At 41.3% G+C, this 13,862-nt stretch overlaps 1 protein-coding gene across 5 annotated transcripts in view; it reads left to right on the top strand.

Annotated features, from left to right (window-relative positions):
• LOC106561460 (transcriptional enhancer factor TEF-1) overlaps nucleotides 1-13,862 on the top strand; it is a 123,212-nt gene that overhangs the window by 1,885 nt on the left and 107,465 nt on the right. For 3 of the 5 annotated variants that reach the window (XM_014125449.2, XM_014125443.2, XM_045688370.1), the window contains exons 1-2: nucleotides 7,256-7,491; nucleotides 7,899-8,003. The exons of 1 other annotated variant lie outside the window; for it this stretch is intronic. The gene's annotated coding sequence lies outside the window, so the exon portion shown is untranslated. Of the gene's footprint in view, nucleotides 1-7,255; nucleotides 7,492-7,898; nucleotides 8,004-13,862 lie in introns of those variants that run through there. One more of the 5 variants, XM_014125447.2, reaches the window with a different exon arrangement.

Below are 13,862 nucleotides of genomic sequence, written 5' to 3'. Positions count from 1 at the left end.
CTCATTTTACTGGTAAACATTCAATTGCAATTTTCACAATTGCATGCTTCAAGGGAAGCATTTTAATTATGCCAAGAGCACTACGAACCAATCCAAGACATTAAGCATTTATATTATGAAACAACAATTTAGCAATAGATTGTACCAAATATTGTATGTGCCATAATAATAACTATAAATTGTATGTGTCATTTTTTATTTGTCTGCAACTACACTAAATATACAGTACCAGTCAAAAGTTAGGACACACCTACGCAATCCAGGGTTTTTCTTAGTTTTTTACTGTTTTCTACATTGTAGAATAATAGTGAAGACATCAAAACTATGAAATAACACATATGGAATCATGCAGTAACCAAATAAGTGTTCAACAAATCAAAATATATTTGAGATTCTTCAAAGTAGCCACCCTTTGCCTTGATGACAGCTTTGCGCGGTCTTAGCATTCTCTCAACCAGCTTCATGTGGTAGTCACCTGGAATGCATTTCAATTAACAGGTGTGCCTTGTTAAAAGTTAATTTGTGGAATTTCTTTCCTTAATGCATTTGAGCCAATCAGTTGTGTTGTGACAAGGTAGGGGTGGTATACAGAAGATAGTCCTATTTGGTTAAAGACCAAGTCCATATTATGGCAAGAACAGCTCAAATAAGCAAAGAGAAACGACAGTCCATCATTACTATAAGACAGGTCAGTCAATCCGGAAAATGTCAAGAACTTTTAAAGTTTCTTCAAGTGCAGTCGCAAAAAGCATCAAGCGCTATTATGAAACTGGCTATCAGGAAAGGAAGACCCAGAATTACTTCTGCTGCAGGGGATAAGTTAATTAGAGTTAACGGCACCTCAGATTGCAGCCCAAATAAATGCTTCACAGAGTTCAAGTAACAAACACCTCTCAACATCAGCTGTTCAGATGAGACTGTGTGAATCAGGCCTTCATGGTCAAGTTGCTGCAAAGAAACCACGACTAAAGGACACCAATAAGAAGAGACTCGCTTGGGCCAAGAAACATGAGCAATGGATATTAGACCGGTGGAAATCTGTCCTTTGGTCTGATGAGTCCAAATTTGAGATATTTGTTTCGAACTGCCGTGTCTTTGTGAGATGTAGATTAGGTGAACGGATGATCTCTACATGTGTGGTTCTCACCGTGAAGCATGGAGGAGGGGTGATGGTGTGGGGGTGCTTTGCTGGTGACAATATAGTGATTTATTTAGAATTCAAGGCACACTTAACCAGCATGGCTACCACAGCATTCTGCAGCGATACGCCATCACATCTGGTTTGCGCTTAGTGGGACTACCTCCAGGCTGTGTGAGGGCTAATTGACCAAGAAGGAGAGTGATGGAGTGCTGCATCAGATAACCAGGCATCCACAATCACCTGACCTAAGCCCAATTCAGATGGTTTGGGATGAGGAAGGACCACAGAGTCAAGGAAAAGCAGGCAACAAGTGCTCAGCATATGTGGGAACTCCTTCAAGGTTGTTGGAAAAGCATTCCAGGTGAAGCTGGTTGAGAGAATGCTAAGAGTGTGCAAAGCTGTCATCCAGGCAAAGGGTGGCTACTTTGAAGAATCTAAAACTTGTTTTGGGGTTACTACATGATTCCATATGTGTTCTTTCATAGTTTGGATGTCTTCACTATTATTCTACAATGTAGAAAATAGTAAAAAATAAAGAAAAACCCTTGAATGAGTTGGTGTCAACTTTTGACTGGTACTGTATATACACTGCTCAAAAAAATAAAGGGAACACTTAAACAACACATCCTAGATCTGAATGAAATAAATAATCTTATTAAATACTTTTTTCTTTACATAGTTGAATGTGCTGACAACAAAATCACACAAAAATAATCAATGGAAATGCAATTTATCGACCGATGGAGGTCTGGATTTGGAGTCACACTCAAATTTAAAGTGGAAAACCACACTAAAGGCTGATCCAACTTTGATGTAATGTCCTTAAAACAAGTCAAAATGAGGCTCAGTAGTGTGTGTGGCCTCCACGTGCCTGTATGAACTCCCTACAACGCCTGGGCATGCTCCTGATGAGGTGGCGGATGGTCTCCTGAGGGATCTCCTCCAAGACCTAGACTAAAGCATCCGCCAACTCCTGGACAGTCTGTGGTGCAACGTGGCGTTGGTGGATGGAGCGAGACATGATGTCCCAGATGTGCTCAATTGGATTCAGGTCTGGGGAACGGGCGGGCCAGTCCATAGCATCAATGCCTTCCTCTTGCAGGAACTGCTGACTGTGCAGCCCCCCAAAGAAATGCCACCCCACACCATGACTGACCCACCGCCAAACCGGTCATGCTGGAGGATGTTGCAGGCAGAAGAACGTTCTCCACGGCGTCTCCAGACTCTGTCACGTCTGTCACGTGCTCAGTGTGAACCTGCTTTCATCTTTGAAGAGCACAGGGCGCCAGTGGCGAATTTGGCAATCTTGGTGTTCTCTGGCAAATGCCAAATGTCCTGCACGGTGTTGGGCTGTAAGCACAACCCCCACCTGTGGACGTCGAGCCCTCATACCACCCTCATGGAGTCTGTTTCTGACCGTTTGAGCAGACACGCACATTTGTGGCCTGCTGGAGGTCATTTTGCAGGGCTCTGGCAGTGCTTCTCCTGCTCCTCCTTGCACAAAGGCGGAGGTAGCGGTCCTGCTGCTGGGTTGTTGCCCTCGTACGGCCTCTTCCACGTCTCCTGATGTACTGGCCTGTCTCCTGGTAGCGCCTCCATGCTCTGGACACTACGCTGACAGACACAGCAAACCTTCTAGCCACAGCTCGCATTGATGTGCCATCCTGGATGAGCTGCACTACCTGAGCCACTTGTGTGGGTTGTAGACTCCGTCTCATGCTACCACTAGAGTGAAAGCACCGCCAGCATTCAAAAGTGACCCAAACATCAGCCAGGAAGCATAGGAACTGAGAAGTGGTCTGTGGTCTCCACTTGCAAAACCACTCCTTTATTGGGGGTGTCTTGCTTATTGCCTATAATTTCCACCTGTTGTCTATTCCATTTGCACAACAGCATGTGAAATTTATTGTCAATCACTGTTGCTTCCTAAGTGGACAGTTTGATTTCACAGAAGTGTGATTGACTTGGAGTTACATTGTGTTGTTTAAGTGTTCCCTTTATTTTTTTGAGCAGTATATTTTGTTCATAAAACTCTAGGTAAAACAGTCATTGTATGATTGTTTTTTTATTGTTATTTTTATTGATGAGAATTGCCCTTTTTCATTCTTTAAAATGTTATCTTTCAAAAGGTTGATGTAGTGATGAACTTGTTTTCATTCACTTACCCTTTTCTACTTTCATTACTTGTTTCCACTGGGCGCCAACGACGTGGTTGTCTATTAAACAGCCCCCCTGCACCTCTCTGATTCAGAGGGGTTGGGTTAAATGCGAAAGACACATTTCAGTTGAATGCATTCAGTTGTACAACTGACTAGGTGTCCCCCTTTCCCTTTTTAATCCTTGATGTGCCTTCATTTAAACATACTGTATGCCATTACTAGGAAGACACCACTTAAAATGCTGACTGATTTTAATAAGTTATTTTACTTAGTCTCAAATGTTTTTCATGTATCATATATGATACATTTTTTTATAACTAAATGAAATTCCTAAATGTTTAAATGTAAAAACACTAATTTTATAAACTGAAGCTATCCTTTTGCAGCTGTCTAAAGGTGTGAATATCTGTCAGACTTGGGGTTGTGCAAACAATGTGTGTTTGAAATTATATACGCTACAATCCATATGCACTGTACTTGAATTACTGTAGGTACATTAATAGAGTTAATTTATCCATAGTTTGTATTACTTCTCTGTTAATCCTGAAATAAAACAATCAATCTGTGGATATTGTGCCGATTGAATGTTATTCCATTACTGTCATGTTACCATAGGTCTCGAACTCACTTCTCCCTCTTCAGAACAGTATATGATATTTTGGAGGGTTTGATTAGAACAGTGTTTGTAGCAGGTCTCAGCCTTCAGGAAAATGTCCTGTCATATGTTTCTAAAATAGAGCTGAGTGACCTCTACAATACTATTAAAGGTTGGTAGCAGGTGGTCACTGGTTGGGAAACAACAGGAAAACTAGGTTCTTTCTGTATTTTATCATTTGAAGGTTACCCGGTGTACCAATGTATTAGGTCATGTGCCTTTTAGCTATATGATATCTGGATGTCACTGTAAGAAGAGAATACAGCTGTAATTTATTTTGTAGTTTTTGCAATATATTTGAGTACACTACCACCCAATAGAGAGAAACGACCAGAAAAGAACACCAGAGTAATTGACTGCTCGTGTAAAGATGTCTTGACTCGTGGATGCTAGTGGTTTCCCCGTTAGAGGGCAATTACCCCTCTCGCTCCACATCCCCCTCTGCCTTTATTCCTTCATTACCTGTCCTCACAAGAGAGCTAGTGTTTGTGCATCTGCCTCTCACACCTCACCTCTAGAAACAAGCAGCAGGCATTATAATGTAGAGAGCACAGGAGAGGAGAGCTAAGGGACCATTGGCAGAGATGTAAAGAAAATAATTTGATACCTTGGGCCCCCTTTTTATTTGCATGTGAGGATTGATCATTTATTTTGGGACATGGCTAAACACATCTAGGCTAAACATGATAACGAAATAGACACACTGTCTGCTCTTTTAGGCTGCTTTCGTTATGGGTCATGTGACCTGGCTTCACTCTGTTGGGATTTTCACATGCTCTTAAGAAACCAGGGCCAACATCAAAGGCTGGGGCATTCATCCATAACATTACAGGCAGCCCTGTGGACTATGAATCAGAGAGACGATTGGTGCACAAACATATCCATGTGTTTACGTGTAATGTGACATCAACCTCTTCAAATGTCCCGTTTGAAAAGGCCTGCTGCTAACCTGTTATCCTGTAACACAATCCCTGAGAAGAACCACAGTCATCCAATGAATGTACATACCCTTCTTTCATCAGACCATTTGTTATACGTGAATGTGCAGAGTGAATGCGACTCCATCTAACTTATAGAAACAGAGTGGGTTATATGATCGTTTTAACACAATTAACCTGAAGTCCTGCTTAGTCCACTATGAGCTTTAAATGTCGTAAAATCCTAAACCTGCTTGCATTGATAACTGTCATATTTATGTCTCCTCAGATGACCTGGTATAACGACAGTGTAATAATGAATGCAAGTGAATTTATGTTGCCTGGAAGAAATGAGAAATGAAATTATTCTCAATCACCGTAGGGCTCAAATGAAATTTACTGTCCCAGAGGCTCAATTGTCAATGATCTGAAAGCATTTGGATGCTCAAGCATCGCCGCATCCCTTCCTGTCTTTCTATTTACCCCCATCAACACTGCTTTCCTCTGACCACAAGAGGGCGACTGCTCACACACAGATCTACTTTTCCAGATCTTCTCTCAATGACAAGTGATGTTCAAATCAAGTAGACACTTTGATACTGCAACCATGGGACTGTCACTGGCCAAGGCAGAGAAAAAGGAATTAAGGCAGAGCACCATAACATGTTTATTATACAACAGCATATATCAAGTTCCCCCATCCAGATTTTATATTAAGTATTTAATTCCCATGATCTATCTGTTCTTCACAAAACATGGCTTAGTAGAGGTCACATTTAACCCCTGACCTCAGGGTGAGGGGGGTCAACCTTAGTCAGCAAAAACAATAGCCATCAACAGGTTACACACTTATGGACAGGCAAGGGTATCTGGGCTTGAAAATTACACTTTGTAATGTTTCTGCTTCTGTAAAAATGTTTCTGCTTGTGTGTTATATTAGCAATGCAGCACATTATCCTGTGTGTGTGTGTGTGTGACAGGCATGTGTGTGTATCACTGTGAGTGATTTAAGAAATGGCCGCTACATTGGCTTCCTGCCAAAGCTAAGGCTGATTTCAAGGTTTTACTGCTAACTTACAAAGCATTACATGGACTTGGTCCTACCCATCTCACCATTTGGTCCTGCCGTACATACCTACACATATGTTATGGTCACAAGACGCAGGCCTCCTTACTGTTCCTGGAGGCAGGGCTTTCCTATAGAGCTTTATTTTTATGGAATGGTCTGCCGATCCATGTAAGAGACGCGGAATCGGTCTCAACCTTTAAGACTTTACTGAAGACATCTCTTCAGTAGGTCCTATGATTGAGTGTAGCCTGGCCCAGGGGAGCGAAGGTGAACGGCAAGGTACAGGAGTGACAAACCCCCCTTACTGAGTCACTGGCTTGCTAGTGCTCTCCCATGCCATCCCTAGGAGGGGTGCATCACATCGTGACAGGCTTTTTTCACTATACTCTACTTGAGTGGGTTGGTCTTCCTGTGATTGATTGAGTTGTTTGTTTTCACACATGTAAGCAAACAAGTGGTTGTAAAAACACACCCTGTCCATTTATGACCTTACAGCCTTTTGCAATGGTCAAAACCATGCTTTGTTGAGCAGGTCAGAAGTTGGCTCAGCTGTAGGTACAGTTCACTAGCACATACATACACCACTTTAATAATGGAACACTACTCACTTTAATAATGTTTACATATTTTGCATTACTCATCTCATATGTATATACTGTATTCTATCCTATTCTACTGTATCTTAGTCTATGCTGCTCTGACATTGCTCACCCAAATATTTATATATTCTTAATTCCATTCCTTTACTTTAGATTTGTGTGTATTGGGTGTTTTGTTGTGAAATTGTTACATATTACTTGTTAGATATTACTGCACTGTTGGAGTTAAAGACAAGCATTTCGCTACACCCGCAATAACAAATGCTAAACACGTGCATTTGACAAATAATATTTGATTTGATTTGAGATGATGCAGGATGGAAGATTATAGTGACACAAACAAACATGCCATGATAATAACAATGCAGATGCATTGCTAGGCAACTTGAAAATCAACTTGGACAGGAACATTATCTCTTAGGCTACATAATAAATTCCAACAGCCAGGTTTTCTTTTACTAAATATGTTTGGAAAGACATTTATCTTATTGATAATATATTGTCAACCAACAATCTTATTAGTTGGTGGATCATTCTTGGAATCTACGTGTGATTTTTTTTCTAAACAGAAAAATTACAGAGTGATAGTATATACTATAATATGCTCACAGATTTCTTTTCCGTTTCTTTGAATGGAGTTTGGGTGCAGTAGTGTTTTGTTAAAAGTACAGTCCCTCCCACCCGTATGGCTCAGTGGCATCACAGTTTATGATGACGCCACTCTCGCCCCGCCCCACGAACTCCATCTTTGCGTTAATTTCATTCCTGCTCTCATTCCGGGCATACTTCACATCTCTGTAGATGCACAGTGAATTTTACACACTTCAGCCGGCTGCTCTGAAGAACAAAAATCCTTGGCAGTTCTGAAGAAAAAAAAATCATCTCAGCCCTTACAGCAAAACCGAAATACAGCGAAAATTGTTACAATTAACCATAATAGAGGTGTTTAAGGTAAGTTTGCTACTACTTTTTACGAAAAGTTATTGTGGTGCGTTTGTATAGTAGACTACTGGAAAATCAAAAGTGGTCAGATTTAATTGGAAAATAAATATTGAAGGTTGATTACTATATCACAAATATGTATCTTATGTATGTAATAGAATTAAGACACTTGTGAATAAATTGTAGAAACTATGCGAGCGTGCCATATTGGCTGGCTGGAGCCTACGTCGGAGAGCTGTGCCTTTCACTTTGTCCATAGACGTCGTCCGACATTGCATGAACATCTTTGACATTTTTTACATTTTTCCTGAAGAAAATGTTGGATATTGCAACAGTGTATCCACCAAGTACTGTAGAACACATAGATTTACTTTACATGCGTCTAAGTTATTATCTTTGTGTTTTTCCCCGTACAGGCAGGGAGTTGCCGTCAGGGATATTTTGCTTTCTGTGCGCAACAAAGCATACGAGTCAGAAAGACTTGTTGCATCCTCGGGTTTTCATTTGGCCCTTTGATAACTGTAAGTAGAATATACGTTGTATTCTTCCAATATACAATTTCGTTGATATAAATATTGTATCCTTATCAGTAACTTGTTGCGTGTGGAATTATTGTTGGGTATGATATTTACCCCCGAAGGACTTTTCCTTAAAAGTTAGTTTTACATTTCCCATATAAATAAACATATTTTTTAAAAATATTTTAACTATCTGGTGTATTATGTTTTGAATGAGAAAGTTTATACAGAGTAGCCTTTGTTAATGATTCACTTGTGTAATACTGCACCTTACCCTCATGTGATTTCATGAATCTGGGCAAGAAACTAGACGCTTGAACATCATCTTATAACTGAAAATATTTTTGTAATTTGGTTTATCAGTGCTGTGATTAAATGCAATGAAATACTGCATTAATCACCATTCTCTCATCATAGAAAATATGCCAGCAATTAATCCATGAACCCATGGATTAGAAGTTGGTTTTGATCATGCTTAATCAAATGTTAATAACCTGCTTTCTGAAGTTTCATTTTAATTCTAAGACTTTTTTTGGCACAATGTAAAACATCTCATCTCATTTAGATAATTCAGCGATATCTTCAATGAAGTACTGACTTGAATCTAATGTCATCAAGTATTCAGGTTTACTTGTCCGTATTTGTTTCCTGCGTGATGTGTTATGAAACAGTTTTTTAATCAGACCATTGGTATGTCACTAAAGTTAATGTGATTATCACTTTCCTAAAAGTAGACTTTATTAGTTGTTACATTTAAAATAAAGCTTGAAATAAATATTTTGTCTAGTCAAGAGGGACGTCGAAGATTAAACCTCTTCTGAAATCAGAGGGATGGTGGCAGGTGCAAAACTAGTTACTTCTGGGAGTAGAGGACTGTGTTGAACATTGGACAAGGGGAGGAAGGAATGGAAAGGGGGTATTTTATTGTCTTTGTTGTGTTTAGGCTGTGAGTGTATGGAGCTGTTGAATCACCATGGGCAAACCGTCCTATTCTCCAGTCCGTTGACATCTGGTTTCAGTACTTCATGCACCTGTAGAGGGGGGAAAAATGCAAATCCTGACATTTGCGCTTACCCCTCCGCGCAGTGGAAATGGGGACTAACGACCATTTGTTTGGCTGCCTCACTGTCTAGGCCAGCCTATTGTTATACCAGAAACAGGCGCTAGTGGTTGAAGCACCATATGGCTCCTGTGTGCCTAGTCAGTGCTATCTGTTCATTTAGCTTATCAATGGCATTACAATATGGTTGATTTTTGAGTCGCCAGCTATTTTTGCTTCTTTGTACAGGGAAAAGCAGTCTCCACAGCCTTAGAAACAGGGCTGGATTAATGCAGGGGCTTACCGGGGCTGAAGCTCCTGGGCCAGTGGGGGGCCTAAGAGGGAGCAAAAAATACATTAATGAAATATATACAGTATATATTATATATGTAGTGTGTGTGTGTGTGTGTGTGTGTGTATATACAGTTGAAGTCGTAAGTTTACATACATACACACGTTTTCCAACCACTCCACAAATTTCTTGTTAACAAACTGTAGTTTTGGCATGTCAGTTAGGACATCTACTTTGTGCATGACACAAGTCATTTTTACAACAATTGTTTAAAGAAGTATTATTTCACTTCTAACTCACTGTATCACAATTCCAGTGGGTCAGAAGTTTACATACACTAAGTTGACTGTGCCTTTAAACAGCTTGGAAAATTCCAGAAAATTATGTCATGGCTTTGAAGCTTCTGATAGGCTAATTGACATCATTTGAGTCAATTGGAGGTGTACCTGTGGATGTATTTCAAGGCCTACCTTCAAACTCAGTGCCTCTTTGCTTGACATCATGGGAAAATCTAAATAAATCAGCCAAGACCTCAGAAAATAAATTGTAGACCTCCACAAGTCTGGTTCATCCTTGGGAGCAATTTCCAAATGCCTGAAGGTACCACGTTCATCTGTACAAACAATAGTATGCAAGTATAAACACCATGGGACCACGCAGCCGTCATACCGCTCAGGAAGGAGAAGCATTCTGTCTCCTAGAGATGAAGGTACTTTTGTGCGAAAAGTTCAAATCAATCCCAGAACAACAGCAAAGGACCTTGTGAAGATGCTGAAGGAAACAGGTACAAACGTATCTATATCCACAGTAAAACGAGTCCTACATCGACATAACCTGAAAGACCGCTCAGCAAGGAAGAAGCCACTGCTCCAAAACCGCCATAAAAAAAGCCAGACGACGGTTTGCAACTGCACATGGGGACAAATATCATACTTTTTGGAGAAATTTCCTCTGGTCTGATGAAACAAAATACAGTGGATATACAAAGTCTTTGTGGTTTTTGTGATGTAAAATAATGAGACAAAGATAAATCATGTCAGAACCTTTCCTACTGTTAATGTGACCTATAATGTGAACAATTGAAAAACAAACTGAAATCTTCAAGGGGGAAAAATGAAAAATAAAAACCTTACAATAACCTGGTTGCATAAGTGGGCACACCCTCTTATAACTGGGGATGTGGCTGTGTTCAGAATTAACCAATCACATTCAAACTCATGTTAAATAGAAGTCATTACACACCTGCCATCATTTAAAGTGACTCTGATTAATCACAAATAAAGTTCAGCTGTTCTAGTAGGATTTTCCTGACATTTTCTTAGTTGCATCTCAGAGCAAAAGCCATGATCCGCAGAGAGCTTCCAAAGCATCAGAGGGATCTCATTGTTGAAAGATATCAGTCAGGAGAAGGGTACAAAAGAATTTCCAAAGCATTACATATACCATGGAACACAGTGAAGACAGTCATCATCAAGTGGAGAAAATATGGCACCACAGAGACATTACCAAGAACTGGACGTCCCTCCAAAATGTATGAAAAGACGAGAAGAAAACTGGTCAGGGAGGCTTCCAAGAGGCCTACAGCAACATTAAAGGAACTGCAGGAATTTCTGGCAAGTACTGGCTGTGCGCTACATATGACACCAATCTCCCGTATTCTTCATATGAATGGGCTATGGGGTAGGGTGGCAAGACTGAAGCCTTTTCTTACAATGAAAAACATCCAAGCCCGGCTGAAGTTTGCAAAAACAAACATCAAGTCCCCCAAAGGCACGTGGGAAAATGTGTTATGGTCTGATGAAACCAAGGTTGAACTTTTTGGCCATAATTCCAAAAGGTATGTTTGGCGCAAAAACAACACTGCACATCACCCAAAGAACACCATACCCACAGTGAAGCATGGTGGTGGCAGCATCATGCTTTGGGGCTGTTTTTCTTCAGCTGGAACCAGGGCCTTAGTCAGGGTGGAGGGAATTATGAACAGTTCCAATTACCAGGCAATTTTGGCACAAAACCTTCAGGCGTCCGTTAGAAAGCTGAAGAGGAAGTTCACCTTTCAGCACGACAACGACCCAAAGCACACATCCAAATCCACGAAAGCATGGCTTCACCAGAAGAAGATTAACGTTTTGGAATGGTCCAGCCAGAGTCCAGACCTGAATCCAATTGAACATCTCTGGGGTGATCTGAAGAGGGCTGTGCACAGGAGATGTCCTCGCAATCTGCCAGATTTGGAGCGCTTTTGCAAAGAAGAGTGGGCAAATATTGCCACATCAAGATATGCCATGCTAATAGACTCCTACCCAAAAAGACTGAGTGCTGTAATAAAATCAAAAGGTGCTTCAACAAAGTATTAGTTTAAGGGTGTGCACACTTATGCAACCAGGTTATTGTGAGTTTTCTATTTTTTATTTTTCCCCCTCAAAGATTTCAGTTTGTTTTTCAATTGAATTGTTCATGTTATAGGTCACATTAAAGGTGGAAAAAGTTCTGACATGATTTGTCTTTGTCTCATTATTTTACATCACAAAAACCTGGCATTTTAACAGGGGTGTGTAGACTTTTTAAATCCACTGTAGAACTATTTGGCCATAATGACCATCGTCATGTTTGGAGGAAAAAGGGGGAGGCTTGCAAGCCGAAGAACACCATCCCAACCGTGAAGCACCGGGGTGGCAGCATCATGTTGCGGGGGTACTTTGCTGCAGGAGAGACTGGTGCACTTCACAAAATAGATGGCATCATGAGGCAGAAAAATTATGTGGATATATTGAAGCAACATCTCAAGACATCAGTCAGGAGTTAAAGTTAAAGCTTGGTTGCAAATGGGTCTTCCAACTGGACAATGACCCCAAGCATATGTCCAAAGTTGTGGCAAAATGACTTAAGGACAACAAAGTCAAGGTATTGGAGTGGCCATCACAAAGCCCTGACCTCAATCCGATAGAAAATTTGTGTGCAGAACTGGAAAAGCGTGTGCGAGCAAGGAGGCCTACAAATCTGACTCAGTTACACCAGCTCTGTCAGGAGAAATTGGCCAAAATTCACCCAACATTTACATTTACATTTACATTTAAGTCATTTAGCAGACGCTCTTATCCAGAGCGACTTACAAAATGGTGCATTCACCTTATGATATCCAGTGGAACAACCACTTTACAATAGTGCATCTAAATATTTTAAGGGGGGGGGTTAGAAGGATTACTTTATCCTATCCTAGGTATTCCTTAAAGAGGTGGGGTTTCAGGTGTCTCCGGAAGGTGGTGATTGACTCCGCTGTCCTGGCGTCGTGAGGGAGCTTGTTCCACCATTGGGGTGCCAGAGCAGCGAACAGTTTTGACTGGGCTGAGCGGGAACTGTGCTTCCTCAGAGGTAGGGGGGCCAGCAGGCCAGTGGTGGATGAACGCAGTGCCCTTGTTTGGGTGTAGGGCCTGATCAGAGCCTGAAGGTATGGAGGTGCCGTTCCCTTCACAGCTCCGTAGGCAATCACCATGGTCTTGTAGCGGATGCGAGCTTCAACTGGAAGCCAGTGGAGAGAGCGGAGGAGCGGGGTGACGTGAGAGAACTTGGGAAGGTTGAACACCAGACGGGCTGCGGCGTTCTGGATGAGTTGTAGGGGTTTAATGGCACAGGCAGGGAGCCCAGCCAACAGCGAGTTGCAGTAATCCAGACGGGAGATGACAAGTGCCTGGATTAGGACCTGCGCCGCTTCCTGTGTGAGGCAGGGTCGTACTCTGCGAATGTTGTAGAGCATGAACCTACAGGATCGGGTCACCGCCTTGATGTTAGTGGAGAACGACAGGGTGTTGTCCAGGATCACGCCAAGGTTCTTAGCACTCTGGGAGGAGGACACAAGGGAGTTGTCAACCGTGATGGCGAGATCATGGAACGGGCAGTCCTTCCCCGGGAGGAAGAGCAGCTCCGTCTTGCCGAGGTTCAGCTTGAGCTGGTGATCCGTCATATTGTGGGAATATTGTGGAAGGCTACCCAAAACGTTTGACCCAAGTTAAACAATTTAAAGGCAATGCTACCAAATACTAATTGAGTGTATGTAAACTTCTGACCCACTGGGAATGTGATGAAAGAAATAAAAGCTGAAATAAATAATTCCCTTTTACTATTATTCTGACATTTAACTTTCTTATAATAAAGTGGTGATAGGGAATCTTTACTAGGATTAAATGTCAGGAATTGTGAAAAACTGAATTTAAATGTATTTGGCTATGGTGTATGTACATTTCTTATAAAAGGCATATATATATATATATATATATATATATATATATATATGCCTTTTGTTATGCAACTGCCAACCACAGGAGGATTCAGGAGTCCGCTCTCAATGAGGTATAAACAGCCTGCTTCTGCTATTCGTCAGATGGGGGGAGGAGAGGTGGTAGGGGGTACACGTCGATAAATGGGGGCCCCTGCCTTGATTGGATAACTGAGTAATAAACAAATTAAAATAAACTGCATAATAAATCAAATGTGACTGGTATATTGTGTGAGTCAAGGGCTGGGCAAGAAATGT

The sequence above is a fragment of the Salmo salar genome, chromosome ssa10 (assembly GCF_905237065.1).
Source record: "Salmo salar chromosome ssa10, Ssal_v3.1, whole genome shotgun sequence".
Classification (NCBI taxonomy): domain Eukaryota; kingdom Metazoa; phylum Chordata; class Actinopteri; order Salmoniformes; family Salmonidae; genus Salmo; species Salmo salar.
Note: the sequence above shows the minus strand (reverse complement) of the source record. Positions and strands in the feature narration are given on the sequence as shown.